A 17,066-nucleotide genomic window follows, 5' to 3' on the forward strand; every position below is an offset into this window, starting at 1 on the left:
CTCTGACGGGATAATGTGGGATACTAGGGGTAGTAGTCCGGTGGCTCTGGCTGATGGGATGATGTGGAATATTAGGGGTAGTAGTCTGGTGGCTCTGACGGGATGATGTGGGATATTAGTGGTAGTAGTCCGATGGCTTTGGCTGATGGGATGATGTGGAATATTAGGGGTAGTAGTCCGGTCTCTGTGTCAGGATGATGTAGGATATTAGGGGTAGTAGTCCGGTGGCTCTGATGGAGTGATGTGGAATATTAGGTGTAGTAGTCCAGCGGCTCTGGCTGATGGAATGATGTGGGATATCAGGGGTAGTAGTCTGGCGGCTTTGACAGGATGATGTGTGATATTAGTGGTAGTAGTCTGGTGGCTCTGACGGGATGATGTGGGATATTAGGGGTAGTAGTCCGGTGGCTCTGACTGACGGGATGATGTGGGATATTAGGGGTAGTAGTTCGGTGGCTCTGGCTGATGAGAAGATGTTGGATATTAGGGGTAGTAGTCCGATGGCTTTGGCTGATGGGATGATGTGGGATATTAGGGATAGTAGTCCGGTGGCTCTGGCTGATGGGATTATATGGAATATAAGGGGTAGTAGTCCGGTGGCTCTGACTGACGGGATGATGTGGGATATTAGGGGTAGTAGTCCGGTGGCTCTGACGGGATGATGTGGGATACTAGGGGTAGTAGTCCGGTGGCTCTGGCTGATGGGATGATGTTGGATATTAGGGGTAGTAGTCCGATGGCTTTGGCTGATGGGATGATGTGGAATATTAGGGGTAGTAGTCCGGTGGCTCTGACGGGATGATGTGGAATATTAGGGGTAGTAGTCCGGTGGCTCTGACGGGATGATGTGGAATATTAGGGGTAGTAGTCCAGTGGCTCTGGCTGACGGGATGATGTGGAATATTAGGGGTAGTAGTCGGATGGCTTTGGCTGATGGAATGATGTGGAATATTACAGGGAGTAGTCCGGTGGCTCTGACGGGATGATGTGGGATATTAAGGGTAGTAGTCCAGTGGCTCTGGCTGACGGGATGATGTGGAATATTAGGGGTAGTAGTCCGGTGGCTCTGGCTGACGGGATGATGTGGGATATTAGGGGTAGTAGTCTGGTGGCTCTGACGGGATGATGTGGGATATTAGTGGTAGTAGTCCGATGGCTTTGGCTGATGGGATGATGTGGAATATTAGGGGTAGTAGTCCGGTGGCTCTGACGGGATGATGTGGAATATTAGGGGTAGTAGTCCGGTCTCTGTGTCAGGATGATGTGGGATATTAGGGGTAGTAGTCCGGTGGCTTTGGCTGACGGGATGATGTGGGATATTAGGGGTAGTAGTCCGGTGGCTCTGATGGAATGATGTGGAATATTAGGTGTAGTAGTCCAGCGGCTCTGGCTGATGGAATGATGTGGGATATCAGGGGTAGTAGTCTGGTGGCTCTGACGGGATGATGTGGGATATTAGGGGTAGTAGTCCGGTGGCTCTGACTGACGAGATGATGTGGGATATTAGGGGTAGTAGTCCGATGGCTTTGGCTGATGGGATGATGTGGGATATTAGTGGTAGTAGTCCGGTGGCTCTGATGGGATTATATGGAATATTAGGGGTAGTAGTCCGGTGGCTCTGACTGACGGGATGATGTGGGATATTAGGGGTAGTAGTCTGGTGGCTCTGACGGGATGATGTGGGATACTAGGGGTAGTAGTCCGGTGGCTCTGGCTGATGGGATGATGTTGGATATTAGGGGTAGTAGTCTGATGGCTTTGGCTGATGGGATGATGTGGAATATTAGGGGTAGTAGTCCGGTGGCTCTGACGGGATGATGTGGAATATTAGGGGTAGTAGTCCGGTGGCTCTGGCTGACGGGATGATGTGGGATATTAGGGGTAGTAGTCCGGTGGCTCTGGCTGACGGCATGATATGGGATATTAGGGGTAGTAGTCCGGTGGCTCTGACGGGATGATGTGGGATATTAGGGGTAGTAGTCTGGTGGCTCTGGCTGACAGGATGATGTGGGATATTAGTGGTAGTAGTCGGATGGCTTTGGCTGATGGAATGATGTGGAATATTAGGGGGAGTAGTCCGGTGGCTCTGACGGGATGATGTGGGATATTAGGGGTAGTAGTCCAGTGGCTCTGGCTGACGGGATGATGTGGGATATTAGGGGTAGTAGTCCGGTGGCTCTGGCTGACGGGATGATGTGGGATATTAGGGGTAGTAGTCCGGTGGCTCTGACGGGATGATGTGGGATATTAGGGGTAGTAGTCCGGTGGCTCTGGCTGACGGGATGATGTGGGATATTAGGGGTAGTGGTCTGGTGGCTCTGACGGGATGATGTGGGATATTAGTGGTAGTAGTCCGGTGGCTCTGGCTGACGGGATGATGTGGGATATTAGGGGTAGTGGTCTGGTGGCTCTGACGGGATGATGTGGGATATTAGTGGTAGTAGTCCGATGGCTTTGGCTGATGGAATGATGTGGAATATTAGGGGGAGTAGTCCGGTGGCTCTGACGGGATGATGTGGGATATTAGGGGTAGTAGTCTGGTGACTCTGGCTGACGGGATGATGTGGAATATTAGGGGTAGTAGTCCGGTGGCTCTGGCTGACGGGATGATGTGGGATATTAGGGGTAGTAGTCCGATGGCTTTGGCTGATGGGATGATGTGGAATATTAGGGGTAGTAGTCCGGTGGCTCTGACGGGATGACGTGGGATATTAGGGATAGTAGTCCGGTGGCTCTGATGGGATTATATGGAATATTAGGGGTAGTAGTCCGGTGGCTCTGGCTGACGGGACGATGTGAGATACTAGGGGTAGTAGTCCGGTGGCTCTGATGGGATTATATGGAATATTAGGGGTAGTAGTCCGGTGGCTCTGGCTGACGGGATGATGTGGGATATTAGGAGTAGTAGTCCGGTGGCTCTGACGGGATGATATGGAATTTTAGGGGTAGTAATCCGGTGGCTCTGGCTGACAGGATGATGTGGAATATTAGGGGTAGTAGTCCTGTGGCTCTGATGGAATGATGTGGGATATTAGGGGTAGTAGTCCAGTGGCTCTGACGGGATGATGTGGGATATTAGGGGTAGTAGTCCGATGGCTTTGGCTGATGGGATGATGTGGAATATTAGGGGTAGTAGTCCGGTGGCTCTGGCTGACGGGATGATGTGGCATATTAGGGGTAGTAGTCCAGTGGCTCTGACGGGATGATGTGGGATATTAGGGGTAGTAGTCTGGTGGCTCTGGCTGACGGGATGATGTGGGATATTAGGGGTAGTAGTCTGGTGGCTCTGACGGGATGATGTGGGATATTAGTGGTAGTAGTCGGATGGCTTTGGCTGAAGGAATGATGTGGAATATTAGGGGTAGTAGTCCGGTGGCTCTGGCTGATGGGATGATGTGGGATATTAGGGGTAGTAGTCCGGTGGCTCTGGCTGACGGGATGATGTGGGATATTAGGGGTAGTAGTCCGATGGCTTTGGCTGATGGGATGATGTGGAATATTAGGGGTAGTAGTCCGGTGGCTCTGACGGGATGATGTGGGATATTAGTGGTAGTAGTCCGGTGGCTCTGGCTGACAGGATCATGTGGGATATTAGTGGTAGTAGTCCGGTGGCTCTGGCTGACGGGACGATGTGAGATACTAGGGGTAGTAGTCCGGTGGCTCTGATGGGATTATATGGAATATTAGGGGTAGTAGTCCGGTGGCTCTGGCTGACGGGATGATGTGGGATATTAGGAGTAGTAGTCCGGTGGCTCTGACGGGATGATATGGAATTTTAGGGGTAGTAATCCGGTGGCTCTGGCTGACAGGATGATGTGGAATATTAGGGGTAGTAGTCCTGTGGCTCTGATGGAATGATGTGGGATATTAGGGGTAGTAGTCCAGTGGCTCTGACGGGATGATGTGGGATATTAGGGGTAGTAGTCCGATGGCTTTGGCTGATGGGATGATGTGGAATATTAGGGGTAGTAGTCCGGTGGCTCTGACGGGATGATGTGGAATATTAGGGGTAGTAGTCCGGTGGCTCTGGCTGACGGGATGATGTGGCATATTAGGGGTAGTAGTCCGGTGGCTCTGGCTGACGGGATGATGTGGAATATTAGGGGTAGTAGTCCAGTGGCTCTGACGGGATGATGTGGGATATTAGGGGTAGTAGTCCGGTGGCTCTGGCTGACGGGATGATGTGGAATATTAGGGGTAGTAGTCCGGTGGCTCTGGCTGACGGGATGATGTGGAATATTAGGGGTAGTAGTCCAATGGCTCTGACAAGATGATGTGGGATATTAGGGGTAGTAGTCCGGTGGCTCTGGCTGACGGGATGATGTGGGATATTAGGGGTAGTAGTCTGGTGGCTCTGACGGGATGATGTGGGATATTAGTGGTAGTAGTCGGATGGCTTTGGCTGAAGGAATGATGTGGAATATTAGGGGGAGTAGTCCGGTGGCTCTGACGGGATGATGTGGGATATTAGGGGTAGTAGTCTGGTGGCTCTGACGGGATGATGTGGGATATTAGTGGTAGTAGTCGGATGGCTTTGGCTGAAGGAATGATGTGGAATATTAGGGGGAGTAGTCCGGTGGCTCTGACGGGATGATGTGGGATATTAGGGGTAGTAGTCCGGTGGCTCTGGCTGACGGGATGATGTGGGATATTAGGGGTAGTAGTCCGGTGGCTCTGGCTGACGGGATGATGTGGGATATTAGGGGTAGTAGTTCGGTCGCTCTGACGGGATGATGTGGGATATTAGTGGTAGTAGTCCGATGGCTTTGGCTGATGGAATGATGTGGAATATTAGGGGGAGTAGTCCGGTGGCTCTGACGGAGTGATGTGGGATATTAGGGGTAGTAGTCCGGTGGCTCTGATGGGATTATATGGAATATTAGGGATAGTAGTCCGGTGGCTCTGGCTGACGGAACGATGTGAGATATTAGGGGTAGTAGTCCGGTGGCTCTGGCTGACGGGATGATGTGGGATATTAGGGGTAGTAGTCCGATGGCTTTGGCTGACGGGATGATGTGGGATATTATTGGTAGTAGTCCGGTGGCTCTGGCTGATGAGATGATGTGGGATATTAGGGGTAGTAGTCCGGTGGCTCTGGCTGATGGGATGATGTGGGATATTAGGGGTAGTAGTCCGGTGGCTCTGGCTGATGAGATGATGTGGGATATTAGGGGTAGTAGTCCGGTGGCTCTGGCTGACGGGATGATCTGGGATATTAGGGGTAGTAGTCCGGTGGCTCTGGCTGACGGGATGATCTGGGATATTAGGGGTAGTAGTCCGATGGCTCTGACGGGATGATGTGGGATATTAGGGGTAGTAGTCCGATGGCTTTGGCTGACGGGATGATGTGGGATAGTAGGGGTAGTAGTCCGGTGGCTCTGACGGGATGATATGGAATTTTAGGGGTAGTAATCCAGTGGCTCTGGCTGATGGAATGATGTGGGATATCAGGGGTAGTAGTCTGGTGGCTCTAACAGGATGATGTGGGATATTAGTGGTAGTAGTCTGGTGGCTCTAACAGGATGATGTGGGATATTAGGGGTAGTAGTCCGGTGGCTCTGACTGACGGGATGATGTGGGATATTAGGGGTAGTAGTCCGTTGTCTCTGGCTGACGGGATGATGTGGGATATTAGGGGTAGTAGTCCGATGGCTTTGGCTGACGGGATGATGTGGGATATTAGGGATAGTAGTCCGGTGGCTCTGATGGGATTATATGGAATATTAGGGGTAGTAGTCCGGTGGCTCTGACGGGATGATGTGGGATACTAGGGGTAGTAGTCCGGTGGCTCTGACTGATGGGATGATGTTGGATATTAGGGGTAGTAGTCCGATGTCTTTGGCTGATGGGATGATGTTGGGTATTAGGGGTAGTAGTCCGGTATCTCTGGCTGACGGGATGATGTGGGATATTAGGGGTAGTAGTCCGATGGCTTTGGCTGACGGGATGATGTGGGATATTAGGGATAGTAGTCCGGTGGCTCTGATGGGATTATATGGAATATTAGGGGTAGTAGTCCGGTGGCTCTGACGGGATGATGTGGGATACTAGGGGTAGTAGTCCGGTGGCTCTGACTGATGGGATGATGTTGGATATTAGGGGTAGTAGTCCGATGGCTTTGGCTGATGGGATGATGTGGAATATTAGGGGTAGTAGTCCGGTGGCTCTGACGGGATGATGTGGAATATTAGGGGTAGTAGTCCGGTGGCTCTGACGGGATGATGTGGAATATTAGGGGTAGTAGTCCGGTGGCTCTGGCTGACGGGATGATGTGGGATATTAGGGGCAGTAGTTCGGTGGCTCTGACGGGATGATGTGGGATATTAGGGGTAGTAGTCCGGTGGCTTTGGCTGATGGGATGATGTGGAATATTAGGGGTAGTAGTCCGGTGGCTCTGACGGGATGATGTGGGATATTAGGGGTAGTAGTCCGGTGGCTCTGGCTGACGGGATGATGTGGGATATTAGGGGTAGTAGTCCGGTGGCTCTGACGGGATGATGTGGGATATTAGGGGTAGTAGTCCGGTGGCTCTGGCTGACGGGATGATGTGGGATATTAGGGGTAGTAGTCTGGTGGCTCTGACGGGATGATGTGGGATATTAGGGGTAGTAGTCCGGTGGCTTTGGCTGATGGAATGATGTGGAATATTAGGGGGAGTAGTCCGGTGGCTCTGACGGGATGATGTGGGATATTAGGGGTAGTAGTCCGGTGGCTCTGGCTGACGGGATGATGTGGGATATTAGGGGTAGTAGTCTGGTGGCTCTGGCTGACGGGATGATGTGGGATATTAGGGGTAGTAGTCCGGTGGCTCTGATGGGATGATGTGGGATATTAGGGGTAGTAGTCCGGTGGCTCTGGCTGACGGGATGATGTGGGATATTAGGGGTAGTAGTCTGGTGGCTCTGGCTGACGGGATGATGTGGGATATTAGGGGTAGTAGTCCGGTGGCTCTGACGGGATGATGTGGGATATTAGGGGTAGTAGTCCGGTGGCTCTGGCTGACGGGATGATGTGGGATATTAGGGGTAGTGGTCTGGTGGCTCTGACGGGATGATGTGGGATATTAGGGGTAGTAGTCCGATGGCTTTGGCTGATGGAATGATGTGGAATATTAGGGGGAGTAGTCCGGTGGCTCTGACGGAATGATGTGGGATATTAGGGGTAGTAGTCCGGTGGCTCTGTCGGGATGATGTGGGATATTAGGGGTAGAAGTCCGGTAGCTCTGGCTGACGGGATGATGTGGGATATTAGGGGTAGTAGTCCGATGGCTTTGGCTGATGGGATGATGTGGAATATTAGGCGTAGTAGTCCGGTGGCTCTGACGGGATGATGTGGGATATTAGGGATAGTAGTCCGGTGGCTCTGATGGGATTATATGGAATATTAGGGGTAGTAGTCCGGTGGCTCTGGCTGACGGGACGATGTAAGATACTAGGGGTAGTAGTCCGGTGGCTCTGGCTGACGGGATGATGTGGGATATTAGGGGTAGTAGTCCGGTGGCTCTGATGGGATTATATGGAATATTAGGGGTAGTAGTCCGGTGGCTCTGGCTGACGGGACGATGTAAGATACTAGGGGTAGTAGTCCGGTGGCTCTGGCTGACGGGATGATGTGGGATATTAGGGGTAGTAGTCCAATGGCTTTGGCTTACGGGATGATGTGGGATAGTAGGGGTAGTAGTCCGGTGGCTCTGACGGGATGATATGGAATTTTAGGGGTAGTAATCCAGTGGCTCTGGCTGACAGGATGATGTGGAATATTAGGGGTAGTAGTCCCGTGGCTCTGACGGGATGATGTGGAATATTAGGGGTAGTAGTCCGGTGGCTCTGGCTGACGGGATGATGTGGGATATTAGGGGTAGTAGTCCGGTGGCTCTGAGGGGATGATGTGGGATATTAGGGGTAGTAGTCTGGTGGCTCTGACAGGATGATGTGGGATATTAGTGGTAGTAGTCCGATGGCTTTGGCTGATGGGATGATGTGGAATATTAGGGGTAGTAGTCCGGTGGCTCTGGCTGACGGGATGATGTGGGATATTAGGGGTAGTAGTCCGGTGGCTCTGACGGGATGATGTGGGATATTAGGGGTAGTAGTCCGGTGGCTCTGGCTGACGGGATAATGTGGGATATTAGGGGTAGTAGTCTGGTGGCTCTGACGGGATGATGTGGAATATTAGGGGTAGTAGTCCGGTGGCTGTGGCTGACGGGATGATGTGGGATATTAGGGGTAGTAGTCCGGTGGCTCTGGCTGACGGATGATGTGGGATATTAGGGGTAGTAGTCCGGTGGCTGTGGCTGACGGGATGATGTGGGATATTAGGGGTAGTAGTTCGGTCGCTCTGACGGGATGATGTGGGATATTAGTGGTAGTAGTCCGATGGCTTTGGCTGATGGAATGATGTGGAATATTAGGGGGAGTAGTCCGGTGGCTCTGACGGAGTGATGTGGGATATTAGGGGTAGTAGTCCGGTGGCTCTGATGGGATTATATGGAATATTAGGGATAGTAGTCCGGTGGCTCTGGCTGACGGAACGATGTGAGATATTAGGGGTAGTAGTCCGGTGGCTCTGGCTGACGGGATGATGTGGGATATTAGGGGTAGTAGTCCGATGGCTTTGGCTGACGGGATGATGTGGGATATTATTGGTAGTAGTCCGGTGGCTCTGGCTGATGAGATGATGTGGGATATTAGGGGTAGTAGTCCGGTGGCTCTGACTGACGGAATGATGTGGGATATTAGGGGTAGTAGTCCGGTGGCTCTGGCTGATGGGATGATGTGGGATATTAGGGGTAGTAGTCCGGTGGCTCTGGCTGATGAGATGATGTGGGATATTAGGGGTAGTAGTCCGGTGGCTCTGGCTGACGGGATGATGTGGGATATTAGGGGTAGTAGTCCGATGGCTTTGGCTGACGGGATGATGTGGGATAGTAGGGGTAGTAGTCCGGTGGCTCTGACGGGATGATATGGAATTTTAGGGGTAGTAGTCCAGCGGCTCTGGCTGATGGAATGATGTGGGATATCAGGGGTAGTAGTCTGGCGGCTTTGACAGGATGATGTGTGATATTAGTGGTAGTAGTCTGGTGGCTCTAACAGGATGATGTGGGATATTAGGGGTAGTAGTCCGGTGGCTCTGACTGACGGGATGATGTGGGATATTAGGGGTAGTAGTCCGGTGGCTCTGGCTGACGGGATGATGTGGGATATTAGGGGTAGTAGTCCGATGGCTTTGGCTGACGGGATGATGTGGGATATTAGGGATAGTAGTCCGGTGGCTCTGATGGGATTATATGGAATATTAGGGGTAGTAGTCCGGTGGCTCTGACGGGATGATGTGGGATACTAGGGGTAGTAGTCCGGTGGCTCCGACTGATGGGATGATGTTGGATATTAGGGGTAGTAGTCCGATGGCTTTGGCTGATGGGATGATGTTGGATATTAGGGGTAGTAGTCCGGTAGCTCTGGCTGACGGGATGATGTGGGATATTAGGGGTAGTAGTCCGATGGCTTTGGCTGACGGGATGATGTGGGATATTAGGGATAGTAGTCCGGTGGCTCTGATGGGATTATATGGAATATTAGGGGTAGTAGTCCGGTGGCTCTGACGGGATGATGTGGGATACTAGGGGTAGTAGTCCGGTGGCTCTGACTGATGGGATGATGTTGGATATTAGGGGTAGTAGTCCGATGGCTTTGGCTGATGGGATGATGTGGAATATTAGGGGTAGTAGTCCGGTGGCTCTGACGGGATGATGTGGAATATTAGGGGTAGTAGTCCGGTGGCTCTGACGGGATGATGTGGAATATTAGGGGTAGTAGTCCGGTGGCTCTGGCTGACGGGATGATGTGGGATATTAGGGGTAGTAGTTCGGTGGCTCTGACGGGATGATGTGGGATATTAGGGGTAGTAGTCCGGTGGCTTTGGCTGATGGGATGATGTGGAATATTAGGGGTAGTAGTCCGGTGGCTCTGACGGGATGATGTGGGATATTAGGGGTAGTAGTCCGGTGGCTCTGGCTGACGGGATGATGTGGGATATTAGGGGTAGTAGTCCGGTGGCTCTGACGGGATGATGTGGGATATTAGGGGTAGTAGTCCGGTGGCTCTGGCTGACGGGATGATGTGGGATATTAGGGGTAGTAGTCTGGTGGCTCTGACGGGATGATGTGGGATATTAGGGGTAGTAGTCCGGTGGCTTTGGCTGATGGAATGATGTGGAATATTAGGGGGAGTAGTCCGGTGGCTCTGACGGGATGATGTGGGATATTAGGGGTAGTAGTCCGGTGGCTCTGGCTGACGGGATGATGTGGGATATTAGGGGTAGTAGTCTGGAGGCTCTGGCTGACGGGATGATGTGGGATATTAGGGGTAGTAGTCCGGTGGCTCTGATGGGATGATGTGGGATATTAGGGGTAGTAGTCCGGTGGCTCTGGCTGACGGGATGATGTGGGATATTAGGGGTAGTAGTCTGGTGGCTCTGGCTGACGGGATGATGTGGGATATTAGGGGTAGTAGTCCGGTGGCTCTGACGGGATGATGTGGGATATTAGGGGTAGTAGTCCGGTGGCTCTGGCTGACGGGATGATGTGGGATATTAGGGGTAGTGGTCTGGTGGCTCTGACGGGATGATGTGGGATATTAGTGGTAGTAGTCCGATGGCTTTGGCTGATGGAATGATGTGGAATATTAGGGGGAGTAGTCCGGTGGCTCTGACGGAATGATGTGGGATATTAGGGGTAGTAGTCCGGTGGCTCTGTCGGGATGATGTGGGATATTAGGGGTAGAAGTCCGGTAGCTCTGGCTGACGGGATGATGTGGGATATTAGGGGTAGTAGTCCGATGGCTCTGGCTGATGGGATGATGTGGAATATTAGGCGTAGTAGTCCGGTGGCTCTGACGGGATGATGTGGGATATTAGGGATAGTAGTCCGGTGGCTCTGATGGGATTATATGGAATATTAGGGGTAGTAGTCCGGTGGCTCTGGCTGACGGGACGATGTAAGATACTAGGGGTAGTAGTCCGGTGGCTCTGGCTGACGGGATGATGTGGGATATTAGGGGTAGTAGTCCGGTGGCTCTGGCTGACGGGATGATGTGGGATATTAGGGGTAGTAGTCTGGTGGCTCTGACGGGATGATGTGGAATATTAGGGGTAGTAGTCCGGTGGCTCTGGCTGACGGGATGATGTGGGATATTAGGGGTAGTAGTCCGGTGGCTCTGGCTGACGGATGATGTGGAATATTAGGGGTAGTAGTCCGGTGGCTCTGGCTGACGGGATAATGTGGGATATTAGGGGTAGTAGTCTGGTGGCTCTGACGGGATGATGTGGAATATTAGGGGTAGTAGTCCGGTGGCTCTGGCTGACGGGATGATGTGGGATATTAGGGGTAGTAGTCCGGTGGCTCTGGCTGACGGATGATGTGGGATATTAGGGGTAGTAGTCCGGTGGCTCTGGCTGACGGGATGATGTGGGATATTAGGGGTAGTGGTCTGGTGGCTCTGGCTGACAGGATGATGTGGGATATTAGGGGTAGTAGTCCGATGGCTTTGGCTGATGGGATGATGTGGGATATTAGGGGTAGTAGTCCGGTGGCTCTGACGGGATGATGTGGGATATTAGAGGTAGTAGTCCGGTGGCTTTGGCTGATGGGATGATGTGGGATATTAGGGGTAGTAGTCTGGTGGCTCTGACGGGATGATGTGGGATATTAGTGGTAGTAGTCGGATGGCTTTGGCTGATGGAATGATGTGGAATATTACAGGGAGTAGTCCGGTGGCTCTGACGGGATGATGTGGGATATTAAGGGTAGTAGTCCAGTGGCTCTGGCTGACGGGATGATGTGGAATATTAGGGGTAGTAGTCCGGTGGCTCTTGCTGATGGGATGATGTGGGATATTAGGGGTAGTAGTCTGGTGGCTCTGACGGGATGATGTGGGATATTAGTGGTAGTAGTCCGATGGCTTTGGCTGATGGGATGATGTGGAATATTAGGGGTAGTAGTCCGGTGGCTCTGACGGGATGATGTGGAATATTAGGGGTAGTAGTCCGGTCTCTGTGTCAGGATGATGTGGGATATTAGGGGTAGTAGTCCGGTGGCTCTGGCTGACGGGATGATGTGGGATATTAGGGGTAGTAGTCCGGTGGCTCTGATGGAATGATGTGGAATATTAGGTGTAGTAGTCCAGCGGCTCTGGCTGATGGAATGATGTGGGATATTAGGGGTAGTAGTCTGGTGGCTCTGACGGGATGATGTGGGATATTAGTGGTAGTAGTCCGATGGCTTTGGCTGATGGGATGATGTGGAATATTAGGGGTAGTAGTCCGGTGGCTCTGACGGGATGATGTGGAATATTAGGGGTAGTAGTCCGGTCTCTGTGTCAGGATGATGTGGGATATTAGGGGTAGTAGTCCGGTGGCTCTGGCTGACGGGATGATGTGGGATATTAGGGGTAGTAGTCCGGTGGCTCTGATGGAATGATGTGGAATATTAGGTGTAGTAGTCCAGCGGCTCTGGCTGACGGGATGATGTGGGATATTAGGGGTAGTAGTTCGGTGGCTCTGACGGGATGATGTGGGATATTAGGGGTAGTAGTCCGGTGGCTTTGGCTGATGGGATGATGTGGAATATTAGGGGTAGTAGTCCGGTGGCTCTGACGGGATGATGTGGGATATTAGGGGTAGTAGTCCGGTGGCTCTGGCTGACGGGATGATGTGGGATATTAGGGGTAGTAGTCCGGTGGCTCTGACGGGATGATGTGGGATATTAGGGGTAGTAGTCCGGTGGCTCTGGCTGACGGGATGATGTGGGATATTAGGGGTAGTAGTCTGGTGGCTCTGACGGGATGATGTGGGATATTAGGGGTAGTAGTCCGGTGGCTTTGGCTGATGGAATGATGTGGAATATTAGGGGGAGTAGTCCGGTGGCTCTGACGGGATGATGTGGGATATTAGGGGTAGTAGTCCGGTGGCTCTGGCTGACGGGATGATGTGGGATATTAGGGGTAGTAGTCTGGAGGCTCTGGCTGACGGGATGATGTGGGATATTAGGGGTAGTAGTCCGGTGGCTCTGATGGGATGATGTGGGATATTAGGGGTAGTAGTCCGGTGGCTCTGGCTGACGGGATGATGTGGGATATTAGGGGTAGTAGTCTGGTGGCTCTGGCTGACGGGATGATGTGGGATATTAGGGGTAGTAGTCCGGTGGCTCTGACGGGATGATGTGGGATATTAGGGGTAGTAGTCCGGTGGCTCTGGCTGACGGGATGATGTGGGATATTAGGGGTAGTGGTCTGGTGGCTCTGACGGGATGATGTGGGATATTAGTGGTAGTAGTCCGATGGCTTTGGCTGATGGAATGATGTGGAATATTAGGGGGAGTAGTCCGGTGGCTCTGACGGAATGATGTGGGATATTAGGGGTAGTAGTCCGGTGGCTCTGTCGGGATGATGTGGGATATTAGGGGTAGAAGTCCGGTAGCTCTGGCTGACGGGATGATGTGGGATATTAGGGGTAGTAGTCCGATGGCTCTGGCTGATGGGATGATGTGGAATATTAGGCGTAGTAGTCCGGTGGCTCTGACGGGATGATGTGGGATATTAGGGATAGTAGTCCGGTGGCTCTGATGGGATTATATGGAATATTAGGGGTAGTAGTCCGGTGGCTCTGGCTGACGGGACGATGTAAGATACTAGGGGTAGTAGTCCGGTGGCTCTGGCTGACGGGATGATGTGGGATATTAGGGGTAGTAGTCCGGTGGCTCTGGCTGACGGGATGATGTGGGATATTAGGGGTAGTAGTCTGGTGGCTCTGACGGGATGATGTGGAATATTAGGGGTAGTAGTCCGGTGGCTCTGGCTGACGGGATGATGTGGGATATTAGGGGTAGTAGTCCGGTGGCTCTGGCTGACGGATGATGTGGAATATTAGGGGTAGTAGTCCGGTGGCTCTGGCTGACGGGATAATGTGGGATATTAGGGGTAGTAGTCTGGTGGCTCTGACGGGATGATGTGGAATATTAGGGGTAGTAGTCCGGTGGCTCTGGCTGACGGGATGATGTGGGATATTAGGGGTAGTAGTCCGGTGGCTCTGGCTGACGGATGATGTGGGATATTAGGGGTAGTAGTCCGGTGGCTCTGGCTGACGGGATGATGTGGGATATTAGGGGTAGTGGTCTGGTGGCTCTGGCTGACAGGATGATGTGGGATATTAGGGGTAGTAGTCCGATGGCTTTGGCTGATGGGATGATGTGGGATATTAGGGGTAGTAGTCCGGTGGCTCTGACGGGATGATGTGGGATATTAGAGGTAGTAGTCCGGTGGCTTTGGCTGATGGGATGATGTGGGATATTAGGGGTAGTAGTCTGGTGGCTCTGACGGGATGATGTGGGATATTAGTGGTAGTAGTCGGATGGCTTTGGCTGATGGAATGATGTGGAATATTACAGGGAGTAGTCCGGTGGCTCTGACGGGATGATGTGGGATATTAAGGGTAGTAGTCCAGTGGCTCTGGCTGACGGGATGATGTGGAATATTAGGGGTAGTAGTCCGGTGGCTCTTGCTGATGGGATGATGTGGGATATTAGGGGTAGTAGTCTGGTGGCTCTGACGGGATGATGTGGGATATTAGTGGTAGTAGTCCGATGGCTTTGGCTGATGGGATGATGTGGAATATTAGGGGTAGTAGTCCGGTGGCTCTGACGGGATGATGTGGAATATTAGGGGTAGTAGTCCGGTCTCTGTGTCAGGATGATGTGGGATATTAGGGGTAGTAGTCCGGTGGCTCTGGCTGACGGGATGATGTGGGATATTAGGGGTAGTAGTCCGGTGGCTCTGATGGAATGATGTGGAATATTAGGTGTAGTAGTCCAGCGGCTCTGGCTGATGGAATGATGTGGGATATCAGGGGTAGTAGTCTGGTGGCTCTGACGGGATGATGTGGGATATTAGGGGTAGTAGTCCGGTGGCTCTGACTGACGAGATGATGTGGGATATTAGGGGTAGTAGTCCGATGGCTTTGGCTGATGGGATGATGTGGGATATTAGTGGTAGTAGTCCGGTGGCTCTGATGGGATTATATGGAATATTAGGGGTAGTAGTCCGGTGGCTCTGACTGACGGGATGATGTGGGATATTAGGGGTAGTAGTCTGGTGGCTCTGACGGGATGATGTGGGATACTAGGGGTAGTAGTCCGGTGGCTCTGGCTGATGGGATGATGTTGGATATTAGGGGTAGTAGTCTGATGGCTTTGGCTGATGGGATGATGTGGAATATTAGGGGTAGTAGTCCGGTGGCTCTGACGGGATGATGTGGAATATTAGGGGTAGTAGTCCGGTGGCTCTGGCTGACGGGATGATGTGGGATATTAGGGGTAGTTGTCCGGTGGCTCTGACGGGATGATGTGGAATATTAGGGGTAGTAGTCCGGTGGCTCTGGCTGACGGCATGATGTGGGATATTAGGGGTAGTAGTCCGGTGGCTCTGACGGGATGATGTGGGATATTAGGGGTAGTAGTCTGGTGGCTCTGGCTGACAGGATGATGTGGGATATTAGTGGTAGTAGTCGGATGGCTCTGGCTGATGGAATGATGTGGAATATTAGGGGGAGTAGTCCGGTGGCTCTGGCTGATGGAATGATGTGGAATATTAGGGGGAGTAGTCCGGTGGCTCTGACGGGATGATGTGGGATATTAGGGGTAGTAGTCCAGTGGCTCTGGCTGACGGGATGATGTGGGATATTAGGGGTAGTAGTCCGGTGGCTCTGGCTGACGGGATGATGTGGGATATTAGGGGTAGTAGTCCGGTGGCTCTGACGGGATGATGTGGGATATTAGGGGTAGTAGTCCGGTGGCTCTGGCTGACGGGATGATGTGGGATATTAGGGGTAGTGGTCTGGTGGCTCTGACGGGATGATGTGGGATATTAGTGGTAGTAGTCCGATGGCTTTGGCTGATGGAATGATGTGGAATATTAGGGGGAGTAGTCCGGTGGCTCTGACGGAATGATGTGGGATATTAGGGGTAGTAGTCTGGTGACTCTGGCTGACGGGATGATGTGGAATATTAGGGGTAGTAGTCCGGTGGCTCTGGCTGACGGGATGATGTGGGATATTAGGGGTAGTAGTCCGGTGGCTCTGAGGGGATGATGTGGGATATTAGGGGTAGTAGTCTGCTGGCTCTGACAGGATGATGTGGGATATTAGTGGTAGTAGTCCGGTGGCTCTGGCTGACGGGATGATGTGGAATATTAGGGGTAGTAGTCCGGTGGCTCTGGCTGACGGGATGATGTGGAATATTAGGGGTAATAGTCCGGTGGCTCTGGCTGATGGGATGATGTTGGATATTAGGGGTAGTAGTCCGATGCCTTTGGCTGATTGGATGATGTGGAATATTAGGGGTAGTAGTCCGGTGGCTCTGACGGGATGATGTGGAATATTAGGGGTAGTAGTCCGGTGGCTCTGGCTGACGGGATGATGTGGAATATTAGGGGTAGTAGTCCGGTGGCTCTGACGGGATGATGTGGAATATTAGGGGTAGTAGTCCGGTGGCTCTGACTGACGGGATGATGTGGGATATTAGGGGTAGTAGTCCGGTGGCTCTGACTGACGGGATGATGTGGGATATTAGTGGTAGTAGTCCGGTGGCTCTGATGGGATGATGTGGGATATTGGGGGTAGTAGTCCGGTGGCTTTGGCTGATGGGATGATGTTGGATATTAGGGGTAGTAGTCCGATGGCTTTGGCTGATGGGATGATGTGGAATATTAGGGGTAGTAGTCCGGTGGCTCTGACGGGATGATGTGGAATATTAGGGGTAGTAGTCCGGAGGCTCTGGCTGACGGGATGATGTGGGATATTAGGGGTAGTAGTCCGGTGGCTCTGATGGAATGATGTGGGATATTAGGGGTAGTAGTCCGGTGGCTCTGACGGGATGATGTGGAATATTAGGGGTAGTAGTCCGGTGGCTCTGGCTGATGGGATGATGTGGGATATTAGAGGTAGTAGTCCTGTGGCTCTGGCTGATGGGATGATGTGAGACATTAGGGGTAGTAGTCCGGTGGCTCTGACGGGATGAT

Source organism: Dendrobates tinctorius, unplaced genomic scaffold, assembly GCF_039654945.1.
Source record: "Dendrobates tinctorius isolate UK_male_01 unplaced genomic scaffold, ASM3965494v1 ptg000063l, whole genome shotgun sequence".
Taxonomy (NCBI): domain Eukaryota; kingdom Metazoa; phylum Chordata; class Amphibia; order Anura; family Dendrobatidae; genus Dendrobates; species Dendrobates tinctorius.